The following is a 12,717-nucleotide window of genomic DNA, read 5'->3' as shown; positions in this document are numbered from 1 at the left end:
CCTCGTTGGGATCGACATTCTTACTTATCGAAGATACTACGATACACCCCCTATACTTGTGGGTCATCATTCTCCTATTTCCTGCAAAGGCCCGTGTATAGGAGCTCCCCTTTCGGTTGCTACCTAGTTTCTTTAAGCTAACCTAGCCTACCGACGAGAAAGACCAATCCGGAGATCCACGTTTACGTTCGGCGCAATTCATCAAATGTTAAAAAATGGAAAAAAAATGACAAATAAATGGTGAAAAACAATGTTTTGCATGCCATGTAAGAATGATTACTTCTTTTAGTTGAGGTACTTACTCCCTCCGTCTATGAAAGGATGTCTCAATCTTATCAAAATTTGGATTTAACTAGACGTATTTTAGTACTCCTATTTAGATACATCCAAATTTATCTAAAGTTAAGATATCTTTTTATGAACGGATGGAGTACTAAATTTTGGATATTTAAAAAGGGGTACAAAATGTAATTACTCTTCTCTTGAAACTATCCACTGACCGTGTGAAAAATAGCACAATAAGGTAGTTGATCCAAATTTCAAAGACCAATAACCTGGTAGGAGCTTTAAAGTTGAGCACTATCGGCGCTGCACGAGGAAGGCATGGCGCTGACTGTTGAACGAGTGTACCTCGCTCGTCCCATATCGTACAGTCAGCACCCACTCAGCACTCAGCACCGTACGCGGCGAAAGAACAGAGAAGAAAATGTACAGAAAAGCGACACGAGCTGTCCAAATCCCTCACTCTCTCTTAAAACCCATGGGGAAGAATCGACATTCAAGCTAAACCGCGGTCAAGAAAAACACTTGTTAAACCTGCAACTTGACGATTGTTTATAACCCATAACAAGAGGGCTCATGTTTAACCCATAACAAGAGGGCTCATGTTTGGTTTTAGTTTCTGTCAACAGTTTCGACGGCGATGAAAGGAAGGGAGTATAATCCTAGTCCCTGGCCTTGTTGATTCCCGCATCGATATTGCCCTTGGAACATTGGGCGTCGTCCAAGTTGGATTGTACCTGTCCTGCGATCAGCTATGAGCGCAGATGCCCTTCAAGACTGCTTGGCCTTCGGTTACTCCGTCGGTCGTCGCTGAGCATGACGATCTAACGCTCCTCCAACCAAACGGCACTATGTATGATGAGGATCCCTCGGCGAGATCGGCCGGAGAGAGCGACGTCTCTTCCAATCATGCTGGAGGCCATACAAAATGTCTTTAGTTTTCAGCTACAGACCATGCTTAGTTGCACGCATAGCTCGATCAGTGTAGAAACGGAAGCAGCGTCTGTCCGACGAGCATCGAGAATTAAGCCCATGGAACGGGAAAAGTTGGGGTCGGTGCGTTGTAGTTTGCGACGATCGGTCGTTGCGTCGTTGAATATGGAATCATACTAATGTTGACCAGAATTGCCGTTGCATCTCAAGAGAGAATATTGTACACAAAGAGTTTGGTGAAAAGCAAACTATCACGGACTAGTAGTGGTGGTGTGTAATAGTGAGATTAGTGGTATTGAATAGTACGCTGGTCTTCGGCCCCCTCTCGCTCCCCGCGGGCGATCCCGAGTTCCCGACCCTAGCTCTTGAGGCGGTTGCCCCTAGGTAGGATGACACAAATTGGTCGACAACGTCAAGCTCGGTCTCTTGCAAGCGGGCGTTGTGGCAAGAGGAAGCTGAAATAATTTCGTGGGCGGCTGTCTGTCTTTCGGGATTGTTCAAACCTCGCAGATGACATAAATGTTGTCACTCGTTCAATCCTTTTTTTTTGCTTTCTTTTAGTAAAATTGTGCTACAAGGGCATATTTTGTTTTTTTTTCACCTCTGATGACATCTACTATCTCCGTTTGAAAGAATAAGGTGTCCTCATTGTTTGTATTGAAATGTTGTCACTCATTTAACCTTAGTTTTTTTACGTGTTTTTTGTTTGAACAAGAATTACTTCAAATAGATAAATATTATTTGTATGAAATTATTATCATTAAAAAGTACTTTTCAATACGAATCCAACATACTAATTAATACAGAGTATAATATAATTAAGATTTTGTTGCTGAATTTTTATGGTCAAAGTTCAGTTTAAAATACGTATGCGCCTTATTACTTGAAACGGAGGTAGCAGTTGCTTGTTAAGTCTATATAATTAAGCATATCTTTTATCCTATGATCCTAATCCAAAAATATAAATCCTTATTTCACCTTTATTTTCTATAACTTACCTTAGTTCTACTCTAGCAATTTATCCACTTTATCCAGCAATTCCCCTCGGAACCACATATTTCGCTGTCCTCTTGGGTCAGATCGGGGATCCTGAAACAAGCAGTAACAAGAAACTTTTTACAGATGCAGCGCCGCAGCTAGCGGTAACATGAAACAAATACAGTTTTCTGGTTTTCGAGAAATCAGAAGCTGCTCGAAAATAAGTGACTCGGTTTTATTTAGACATAAATACGTCTACACAGCGAAATATTTGAAAATACAATCTTTTTTTAAAAGCGAGTAGTGCTGAACAAAATGAACGGCTATTCGTTTTTCTAGTGCGGCTGCAGCCTTTACTGACAGGGGCACCGTCCTTGTGTCCCTAGCCTAGGCGCGAACTGGCCGGTGATCGACACACGGGCTCGTAGGGCCGGCCGCGTCAGATTGAGACACTCGGCTCCACCCTCCCAAACTGCTGTGCGCGCACGGGGTGCACTTGCGGCCGGGCACGGTAGCCGGTGGAGCACCCCGGTGGCGGTGGTGGTGGGTGGGTGGATCTACTCGACGGCGCTGTCCGGTGAAGGCTGCAGCCGCCAAGCAGCGGCGCATGATTACTTCCTTGGCAATTATACCGGCCGACGAGGTAGATAGAGAAGCAATGACACATGGGCCCTACCGTCCCACAGTTTCTAGGGAGGGCCACACTGCAGACTGGGCGAGGCGCAACCGGGGAAGGCGTCACTCCGGCCGGAGGTCCCAGCCCCAGCGATGTCTGACGGCTCATTACGACGCGTATCCACTGACATGTGGGGCACGGAGCAAGCGGGCGGTGGAAACGAGGAGGGTGGTGACCGGGGTGTCAGCGTCACGGCACGGAAAGTGTGCGTGCGAGTGCGAGATTGTGCGGGCTGCCGGCTGCTCGCCGCGTCGCGTCGCGGGCAGAGAAGAGAACACGAGCTCGCTCGCGCACGTGGCGCTGACATCGGCGAATTTATTACCGCTGCGGCGGCGTTGGGGCCAGAGTCAGAGCCCCAGTTTGTTTCTTGGGTGCTCTTTTGTTGTTGTTGTTTTCCTTCCAGTGCAGGCCGTGTGGGTACTGTGGTGGTTGTTGGCTTTGTTGCCGTGTGAGAAAGTGAGCAGCCGGATCGACGGTCACGGTGGCTGCCGTTTCGCTCACCAAACTGGTGTGGCCGGTTTGCTTGCCTAGCCTAGCCAGACAACCGTCGGGTGCCTCACGCGCACCTGGATTATGGAGTAGTACAGCAAGGTCAAGGAAACAGCGTATGCACGTTCCACTGATGAGTACCACTAGTAGTAGTACTGTACTCCGCAGCCAGCTGCGGTGGGAACTGGAAGTCCGGTATGCTTCCACTTTCCACTGTTGGCCCGCGCGCCGTGCATCCCATCTGGCCATGCATGCCGCCATGCTTTCACTTGATCCTCCTTGATACGCTATATCCCATCTGTCCATACATGCGCTTTGATTTGATCCCAGCTGGAAATTTCACCCAAGTTTTGGCCTACATCATCCCGCGCACGGCTTTCCAGCCTCTCTAGCCGATACCCTAAAAGCCGGTCTCGCGAAAGTGGAACCGCAAAAGGCCATTTTGCGGCTGTTGACGTCAGAAACCCACCGGCGGGCAGCGACGGGCAACACAGTAGAGCCGGGAACAACTAGGGCTGCGGCTGGCCCCAGTCTCTCAGAGCGACGGCCCGCAAAGCCTCCTGGTCACACGTCCGATGCTATCGCAAGGGCGTGCCACCCGACCTATACCCGGTCGGGAAGGTGTTGGATGATGCCGCGCTTAGTTTCTCGCATGGCATACACGTAAACATTAAATACGAGCCTCGATCGGCTCTCGGGTTATCCTCGTGAATCGGCTCAAAGAGCCGATCCACCCATGATTCGTACAAGGTGTCCGAATATATGGTGGTCTCGCTTGATCAAGATAAAGCTAATGAGATCTACGACGATTTAGAGTTTTCACCGCATAATCGGATCATCCTACTCACGATTGGGCCTCGCGCTCGCGTACGGTGACCGTAAGCCGATCCTAGACAGGGCCTAAAAACCAACACGAGGTTGATCCCCGGAACATCCTTTCTAGGGCTAGCGAACGTCACCCTACACGCCGCTGGATCCTCCAACCCTTTGTAGGGCCTAACTAATGCGGATATTAAACTAATCCTTGATGAACAAGGAGCAACCGTAACGGATCAAATCTACTAAACTATGATCAAGCGGGGTGCCGCCCCTACACCTAAGATAGGTGTAAGGGCGGCTAGATGCATGAGGGTTGCACTACGACAGCATATGATACGAAGAACAATGCTAACCCTAACACATCTAAGATAACTACGTTGCTCGCCATCAAAAAGGCTTCAGCACGAGCAACGCATGAACAACGAGATAGGCTTGTGCTGCCTAGATCACAAGATGCGATCTAGGCAGCATGGTGCTTACCGGAGAAACCCTCGAGACGAAGGAGTTGGCGATACGCCGAGATTTGTTTGTGTTGAACGTTGGTTGTTGTTTATTCCATAAACCCTAGATACATATTTATAGTCCAAAGGACTTTCTAATTCAGGCGTGCACCTAACCGTGCACGGGTAAAACTCTAACTCCTAACCGACACGTAATCTAATATGTTACAGATACAAGGGCAAACTAGCCCAAACTTTGCATGTAAGGCCGATTCACGTATTTCTTCTATATACATATTCTTCAAGTCCATCTTGATCGCGGCCCACCTCTCGACTCGGTCAAATTCTGGTGATAACACATGCCCCCCGGTTTTGGAAATGACATTTCCAAAATCATTACGCTTTTCTTTCGTCGGGTCATGTCGTGGCGAGAGCGAAACCGCCGCAGAATCCTCATCATGATGCCTTGCCCCCTCCACTTCTCCACGTGGCCGCAAAACTTTCCCGTTGGGCAACATCTCCTCGGAAACCGCTCGTGGCATTGAATCTTCCTCATATCCCTTTTATTTAACCGTTCTAAATAGCTTGCGCCTCCTTCGTCCTCCTAGCATTAGCACCAAAAAACCCTCTGTGCCACCATGTCTTCTTCCTCCTCCTCCTCCGAGCTTTCCTACGGGTCCTCCTCCTCCCGCGAGACGCCGCCGGAAATCCGTGCCCCAGAAGAATGGGACGAGGAGAGCCACGCCTCCTCCATTTGGTCCGAGGACGACAAGTCCTTGACCAGCGGGGATGAAGATCTTCAGTTCCTCGCCGACGGGGAACTGGAGTCAGAAAGCGAGGACGACCGGTTCCCCTGGGACGGCTGCCTCACCTCTGAAGAAGAGGAAGAGGAAGACGACGACGACGACTCCCTCGAGGGCTACCCGCCGGCAAAACGCCTCCGCATGTGGTGGGACGACGACAGCAGCGACGATGAAGACGGGGATGAAGCTCCCGTAGAGGGCTACGGGAGTAGCGACGAGGAGCCCATCGGCAGTAGTGCCGATGAGAGTTCCGAGAATGCCGACGAGGGCAGCGATGGCCCATAGATTAGGATCTACTAGTGTAGGCCTAGCAGTAGTAGACTGGTCAATAGACCCTTCTTTTGTTCTTCCTTCTTTGAGCAATCGGCTCTTTCTTTGTAAGAACTCCTGTTTATGAATGAAGAAGTTTCCCCAATTTGACTTTGCTGATTTCTTTTAAACCGATTCTCAATGAGCCGATGGCAACGCATCGGTCTCTCATAATCCGCTCTCCCTTTCTTCGACCACAGGGTGACTGCAATCTTGGCCAAAACTCAAAAGCCGACGTCAGCGCATCAAATCTTCATGAACTATCCTTCACTCTTTCGAACAATGAATTTGAGTTCCGCCAGGTCATCACCCTTGACGCAAATCGCGGCACAGGACTAGCCGATGGCTACCCAATCGGCTCTCAAAAACGAGCATCCATCGGGCCAGCTGCCCCCGAGTCTCGCTCAAGGCGAAACAGAGACGAGGGCATGCCATTCGGACAAAGGGGCCCGGGCTAGATCAATGTCCGAGAGAACACTCATGTAGAGCCGGCCGATTCCCAGCACAATCGGCTCTTCGAGCAGCAGAACCTTCGGGGTGAGCTGCCCCCCGAGCTTCTTCAGACCGCCTTAGCCCGATCTGCACATCCATGCTGTTCTTGGCATTGTTCTTGAAGAGAGGACCTGAGCCCTTAAACCACTCCATTGAGGAGTTCTTCCATTAGAGTCTCCCTTCGTGCTCCATTGACCCTCTGATTGTAACAGTTATTCCCCTTGAGTTGATGGCTATGTATCAGCTTTATATCCTTAAGTCGATGTCTGCTGCATCGGCTGTGCTCAAAATTCTGGCACGCCCGGTGGGACAACCTTCGACATCCACCACATCGCCATCTACATCCGAGATGGCGGAAGGCACTCCGGTCAAGTACGAGGATCTGCCTGATGAGCTCAAGAAGAAACATGACGAGATCAAGGCAACCCTCGGAGCCGAACTCATCGGCTCTTTCCGCAGAGCCCTCTCCCATGGCATCAAGTGGAAGGGTTTCTCATATGAAAGTGCGTTCCAGGCCCGTCCGCCGTTGCCATGCGCATAGGCAGCACCAGGAGTACCGATTTCACCGGCGTCCACCGTTAATATGGTGGAACACACTTACCTTGGAGGGCGCCAGCCAGGATCCCCACTCGACATCAACATGGTGGGACCTGGACACCACTCTGGTAAGGATGGAGATGAGGGTAGCTGCTCTCACAGCGACGACAAGGAAGAAACCGTTCCACGCGACCAGCTCCGACACTATGTATGGGCAAACGCGGCAAGGCCGATTCGTGAGATTGGCCCCAAAGATCTGTCGAGGAATACCGCCAGACCAGCGTGGACCTACTAACATAAAGGCCGACTCTAGGAATCGGCCAAAAAATCATCCTCACCATGTTTCGGTCTGGGCTCAACGTCGATCTAATGGGCAATGGGATGCGTCGGCTGAGGCACTGGAAGAAATCCACATTGTTCCTAACAAAGCCGACGTTCACATCGTAGTTTTTTGGCTAGCCGTAGAGCCGATATCAGCAATTCCTGGCAGAATCGGCTCGGGGGGGCACCTAATCATATGGGCATGCGGCGACACCATTGAGCATGTGCGGAGGAATGATACATCTCCGACGTATCGATAATTTCTTATGTTCTATGCCATATTATTGATGTTATCTACATGTTTTATGCACACTTTATGTCATATTCGTGCATTTTCTGGAGCTAACCTATTAACAAGATGCCGAAGTGCCGGTTCCTCGTTTTCGCTGTTTTTGGTTTCGAAATCCTAGTAACGAAATATTCTCGAATTGGACGAAACGAAGACCCAGGTTCCTATTTTCACCGGAAGCATCCAGAACACCCGGGAAGGACCGGAGGGGGGCACTGGGCCCCCGCACCATAGGCCGGCGCGGCCCGTGCCCCGGCCGCGCCGCCATATGGTGTGGCCACCCCTTCGACCCTCCTGCGCCGCCTCTTCGCCTATATAAAGCCTCCGTCGCGAAACCCCCGATGCGAAGAACCACGATACGGAAAACCTTCCGCAGCCGCCGCCATCGCGAAGCCAAGATCCGGGGGACAGGAGTCTCCGTTCCGGCACCCCGCCGGAGCGGGGAAGTGCCCCCGGAAGGCTTCTCCATCGACACCGCTGCCATCTCCACCGCCATCTTCATCACCGCTGCTCGCTCCCATGAGGAGGGAGTAGTTCTCCATCGAGGCTCGGGGATGTACCGGTAGCTATGTGGTTCATCTCTCCCCTATGTACTTCAATACAATAATCTCATGAGCTGCCTTACATGATTGAGATTCATATGATGATGCTTGTAATCTAGATGTCACTATGCTAGTCAAGAGAGTTTTACTTATGTGATCTCCGGAGACTCCTTGTCCCACGTGTGTAAAGGTGACAGTGTGTGCACCGTGTGGGTCTCTTAGGCTATATTTCACGGAATACTTACTCACCGTTATGAATGGCGTAGTGAAGTGCTTATTTATATCTCTTTATGATTGCAATATGTTTTGTATCACAATTTATCTATGTGCTACTCTAGTGATGTGTTATTAAAGTAGTTTTATTCCTCCCGCACGTGTGTAAAGGTGACAAGTGTGTGCACCGTGTTAGTACTTGGTTTATGCTATGATCATGATCTCTTGTAGATTGCGAAGTTAACTATTGCTATGATAATATTGATGTGATCTATTCCTCCTACATATGCATGAAGGTGACAAGTGTGCATGCTATGCTAGTACTTGGTTTAGTCTTTTGATCTATCTTACACTAAAGGTTACTAAAATATGAGCATTATTGTGGAGCTTGTTAACTCCGGCATTGAGGGTTCGTGTAATCCTACGCAATGTGTTCATCATCCAACAAAAGTGTAGAGTATGCATTTATCTATTCTGTTATGTGATCAATGTTGAGAGTGTCCACTAGTGAAAGTGTAATCCCTAGGCCTTGTTCCTAAATACTGCTATCGCTGCTTGTTTACTCGTTTCTATCGCGTTACTACTGCTGCGTTACTATCGCTTGTTTATCGTCCCGGGCAAAGCACTTTTCTCGGTGCCGTTGCTACTACTTATTCATACCACCTCGTATTTCACTATCTCTTCGCCGAACTAGTGCACCTATTAGGTGTGTTGGGGACACAAGAGACTTCTTGCTTTGTGGTTGCAGTGGTTGCATGAGAGGGATATCTTTGACCTCTTCCTCCCCGAGTTCGATAAACCTTGGGTGATCCACTTAAGGGAAACTTGCCGCTGTTCTACAAACCTCTCGCTCTTGGAGGCCCAACACTGTCTACAAGAATAGAAGCTCCCGTAGACATCAAGTACTTTTCCGGCGCCGTTGCCGGGGAGGAAAGGTAAAAGGCTCTCATACTACGGTCCCGGTGTAAAGTATTTTTCTGGCGCCGTCGTGTGTGTGCTCGAAGCTATTTCCTTTAGATCCTGCAATTGCATCTTTTTGTTTCTTGTTTACACTAGTTTGGCATAATGGACAACAATGAGCTTCTTATTCTATTTCCTGATTTAAAACATGGATTGTTTGATGCGAAAATTAAAAAACCTATGAAATCTTATTTGCATGCTCGGTAGTAATATTAGTATGAACGCTTTGAACACCATTGTTGATAATGATATAGAAAGTTCTAAGCTTGGGGAAGCTGGTTTTCATGATCCTTTTAGTCCCCCAAGCATTGAGGAGAAAATTTTCTTTGATGATACTTTGCCTCCTATTTATGATGATTATAATAGTGGTCTTTTGGTACAACCTACTATGGAGAGTAAATTTTGTTGTGATTATACTATGCCTCCTACACTTGATGAGAATAATAATGATAGCTACTTTGTTGAAATTGCTCCCGCTATTACTAATAAAAATGATTATGCTTATGTTGAGAGTAATAATTTTATGCATGAGACTCATGATAAGAATGCTTTATGTGATAGTTATATTGTTGAGTTTGCTCATGATGCTACTGAAAGTTATTATGAGAGAGGAAAATATGGTTGTAGAAACTTTCATGTTACTAAAACACCTCTCTATGTGCTGAAATTTTTGAAGCTACACTTGTTTTATCTTCCTATGCTTGTTACTTTGCTCTTCATGAACTTGTTTATTTACAAGATTCCTATGCATAGGAAGCATGTTAGACTTAAATGTGTTTTGAATTTGCCTCTTTATGCTCTCTTTTGCTTCAAATACTATTTCTTGCGAGTGCATCATTAAAACTGCTGAGCCCATCTTAACGGCTATAAAGAAAGAACTTCTTGGGAGATAACCCATGTGTTATTTTGCTACAGTACTTTGTTTTATATTTGTGTCTTGGAAGTTGTTTACTACTGTAGCAACCTCTCCTTATCTTAGTTTTGTGTTTTGTTGTGCCAAGTAAAGTCTTTGATAGTAAAGTAAGTACTAGATTTGGATTACTGCGCAGTTCCAGATTTCTTTGCTGTCACGAATCTGGGTCTACCTCCCTGTAGGTAGCTCAGAAAATTAAGCCAATTTACGTGCATGATCCTCAGATATGTACGCAACTTTCATTCAATTTGGGCATTTTCATTTGAGCAAGTCTGGTGCCATAATAAAATCCATCTTTACAGACTGTTCTGTTTTGACAGATTCTGCCTTTTATTTCGCATTGCCTCTTTTGCTATGTTGGATGAATTTCTTTGATACATTAATGTCCAGTAGCTTTATGCAATGTCCAGAAGTGTTAAGAATGATTGTGTCACCTCTGAACATGTTAATTTTTATTGTCCACTAACCCTCTAATGAGTTGTTTCGAGTTTGGTGTGGAGGAAGTTTTCAAGGGTCAAGAGAGGAGGATGATATACTATGATCAAGAAGAGTGAAAGCTCTAAGCTTGGGGATGCCCCGGTGGTTCATCCCTGCATATTTCAAGAAGACTCAAGCATCTAAGCTTGGGGATGCCCAAGGCATCCCCTTCTTCATCGACAACATTATCAGGTTCCTCCCCTGAAACTATATTTTTATTCCGTCACATCTTATGTACTTTACTTGGAGCGTCTGTTTGTTTTTGTTTTTGTTTTGTTTGAATAAAATGGATCCTAGCATTCACTTTATGGGAGAGAGACACGCTCCGCTGTAGCATATGGACAAATATGTCCTTAGGCTCTACTCATAGTATTCATGGCGAAGTTTCTTCTTCGTTAAATTGTTATATGGTTGGAATTGGAAAATGCTACATGTAGTAACTCTAAAATGTCTTGGATAATTTGATACTTGGCAATTGTTGTGCTCATGTTTAAGCTCTTGCATCATATACTTTGCACCCATTAATGAAGAAATACTTAGAGCTTGCTAATTTGGTTTGCATATTTGGTTTCTCTAGAGTCTAGATAACATCTAGTATTGAGTTTTGAACAACAAGGAAGACGGTATGGAGTCTTATAATGTTTACCATATGTCTTTTATGTGAGTTTTGCTGTACCGTTCATCCTTGTGTTTGTTTCAAATAACCTTGCTAGCCTAAACCTTGTATCGAGAGGGCATACTTCTCATGCATCCAAAATCCTTGAGCCAACCACTATCCCATTTGTGTCCACCATACCTACCTACTACATGGTATTTATCCGCCATTCCAAAGTAAATTGCTTGAGTGCTACCTTTAAAATTCCATCATTCACCTTTGCAATACATAGCTCATGGGACAAATAGCTTAAAAACTATTGTGGTATTGAATATGTACTTATGCACTTTATCTCTTATTAAGTTGCTTGTTGTGCGATAACCATGTTTCTGGGGACGCCATCAACTATTCTTTGTTGGATATCATGTGAGTTGCTATGCATGTCCGTCTTGTCTGAAGCAAGAGAGATCTACCACCTTCATGGTTGGAGCATGCATATTGTTAGAGAAGAACATTGGGCCGCTAACTAAAGCCATGATTCATGGTGGAAGTTTCAGCTTGGACATATATCCTCAATCTCATATGAGAATAATAATTGTTGCCACATGCTTATGCATTAAAGAGGAGTCCATTATCTCGTTGTCCATGTTGTCCCGGTATGGATGTCTAAGTTGAGAATAATCAAAAGCGAGAAATCCAAAATGCGAGCTTTCTCCTTAGACCTTTGTACAAAGCGGCATGGAGGTACCCCATTGTGACACTTGGTTAAAACATGTGCATTGCAAAGATCCGGTAGTCCAAGCTAATTAGGACAAGGTGCGGGCACTATTAGTATACTATGCATGAGACTTGCAACTTGTAAGATATAATGTACATAACTCATATGCTTTATTACTACCGTTGACAAAATTGTTTCATATTTTCAAAATAAAAGCTCTAGCACAAATATAGCAATCGATGCTTTCCTCTTTGAAGGACCATTCTCTTTACTTTTATGTTGAGTCAGCTCACCTATCTCTCTCCACCTCAAGAAGCAAACACTTGTGTGAACTGTGCATTGATTCCTACATACTTGCATATTGTACTTGTTATATTATTCTATGTTGACAATTATCCATGAGATATACATGTTACAAGTTGAAAGCAACTGCTGAAACTTAATCTTCCTTTGTGTTGCTTCAATGCCTTTACTTTGATTTATTGCTTTATGAGTTAACTCTTATGCAAGACTTATTAATACTTGTCTTGAAGTACTATTCATGAAAATTCTTTGCTTTATGATTCACTTGTTTACTCATGTCATTACCATTGTTTTGATCGCTGCATCCACTACATATGTTTACAAATAGTATGATCAAGGTTATGATGGCATATCACTTCGTAAATTATCTTTGTTATCGTTTTACCTCGCCGGGACGAGCAGTAACTAAGCTTGGGGATGCTTGATACGTCTCCGACGTATCGATAATTTCTTATGTTCTATGCCATATTATTGATGTTATCTACATGTTTTATGCACACTTTATGTCATATTCGTGCATTTTATGGAACTAACCTATTAACAAGATGTCGAAGTGCCGCTCTCGTTTTCTGCCGTTTTTGGTTTCGTAAATCCTAGTAACGAAATATTCTCGAATTGGACGAAACGA

This window comes from Lolium rigidum, chromosome 6 (genome assembly GCF_022539505.1).
Source record: "Lolium rigidum isolate FL_2022 chromosome 6, APGP_CSIRO_Lrig_0.1, whole genome shotgun sequence".
Lineage (NCBI taxonomy): Eukaryota > Viridiplantae > Streptophyta > Magnoliopsida > Poales > Poaceae > Lolium > Lolium rigidum.
This window is presented reverse-complemented; position numbering follows the sequence as displayed.